This window comes from Centruroides sculpturatus, unplaced genomic scaffold (assembly GCF_000671375.1).
Source record: "Centruroides sculpturatus isolate CEXI.00-Female unplaced genomic scaffold, Cexi_2.0 scaffold5243, whole genome shotgun sequence".
Taxonomy (NCBI): domain Eukaryota; kingdom Metazoa; phylum Arthropoda; class Arachnida; order Scorpiones; family Buthidae; genus Centruroides; species Centruroides sculpturatus.
In genome coordinates this window covers 1-2,152 of record NW_019389767.1, presented here as the reverse complement: position 1 = coordinate 2,152, position 2,152 = coordinate 1, and positions in this window count along the sequence as shown.

The following is a 2,152-nucleotide window of genomic DNA, read 5'->3' as shown; positions in this document are numbered from 1 at the left end:
TCAGTTTGTTGGAAAATGTCCGAAATGCAAAGTGCTGTCGTTAGAAGATCGTATTAAAGTTATCACAACAGCAATTAGCGGCGAAGTTTAACTGTGGGAAAACAAAATTTATTTTACCCTAGACCTGCAGTATTTTCCTTGGGGGTGTAAAATATTGTACACGATACAATTAATCGGCTGATCTCATCGTTTGATAAAATCTATTTTTATTTATTTTGAAGCTCATATACAGTACACGTGCGATAGTTTCTGTATCAACCTACCTTATTTCCACGATATTTTTAGAAAAATAATATCCAAGTAATTTTCGCGTGCAAAATATTCAAAAAAAACAATAAACGCATTAACGCAAAAATCAGTTTTAATTCCTTTTTCGATTCCGCGATTGTAATGAAATCGTATAATGAGAAAAAAAAAATAAAATCGTTTTATTATTAATTAATAATTTTTTTTATTGTACTTAATTAATTAAGAAAATATTAAATATTAAAAAAAAAATACGGTATTTTTAAAGTTAAAATAAGAATAAACTAACGAAAACCAAAAGCAAAGTGATGGAGAGATAGGACGCGCTTGTATATTGATAACATGTAACTGAGGAACGAACGAAAAAGAACCGAGTCGAATTAATTAACTCGGAAAAAAGAAAGTGTGCTTAATAATCGAGAAAATGCGAATATTGTATTAATCTTTAAAATATAGGCTGTCTTAAAATATCATGACGACTCCTGTATATCGGGTTATCCGATAAGAATAAAATACAATACTAATATAGCCCTATCGTTGAAAAAATTCGCTTATCTTTGCTCACCTCGAGTTTTGCTTAGTAGAAATCAGTGGCGTAACGTGGGTGTCAGCCGCCCGGAGCGGAGGAAAATTTCTCCCCCCTTATTTAGGTATCTCAATTTAAAACACTAAAATTCAGTTTCGTCACAGAATAAGTTATGAAAAATTCCGTGCTAGTGTTGCCACTTTATTAAAATCGCTGACCCGGACGGCAGGTGAGGTTGGTTCGAATAGAAGTTCCTGATTCATGCGTATGTCATTTTGCAATGCGAAGAATGATGTGCAGTGCATGCTGGTTCTAAATTAGTTACAGTTAGCTGTATTGGATATTGGAGGTGTATATATATATATACGAATAAATCGTAGAAGCAGAAAAAAAAAAAGGTCAACAGGTTGACCACGATATCCCCGGACGGCGAGTCGATTCCCGGACTATCCAGATGGATGGTAACACTATTCCGTGCTCATTTCAATCGGTCCGAGTCGTAGGTGGACGAAAATATGAAATAAAATGGTTCAATTTCTTACAAGATATTAATTATTATTTATTGTGAAAATTTTCTTTCCCCTAAAAATTTCACAGTAAATAATTTTGCCGCCCCCTAAAAAGTGCCGCCCGGGGCGGGCCACCCCCACTACGCTATGCTACTGGTAGAAATGGCTAAAAAGTGCGCAAAATACGTACGGAAATACGGTATTACAGCACCACCTGTATTGGATGACCACCTGCCTAAAAGACCACTTTTTGAAGGAACCGTGGATGGTCGCCATAGACAGGTTTTACTGTAATACGAACAGTGGCGCGTTATACCTTCGTGGTACCCAGGCAAATTAGATTTAGGGGACTTCGTGTAACTTCGACTTCAGACATATATGGGACACAAATTATTTATTTATATAATACACAGTCAAACCTCGATATTGCGCTTCCTAAATAGTGCCACCCTTGTAAAACGTCAGTGAATAGTCGTGAATCTATTCCCCAAAAATATGAAATAGAATGGTTCAATTTCTTACAAGATATTATTATTATTTATTGTGAAATTTTTCCGCCCCCTAAAAAGTGCCGCCCGGGGCGGGCCACCCCCACTACGCTATGCTACTGGTAGAAATGGCTAAAAAGTGCGCAAAATACGTACGGAAATACGGTATTACAGCACCACCTGTATTGGATGACCACCTGCCTAAAAGACCACTTTTTGAAGGAACCGTGGATGGTCGCCATAGACAGGTTTTACTGTAATACGAACAGTGGCGCGTTATACCTTCGTGGTACCCAGGCAAATTAGATTTAGGGGACTTCGTGTAACTTCGACTTCAGACATATATGGGACACAAATTATTTATTTATATAATACACAGTCAA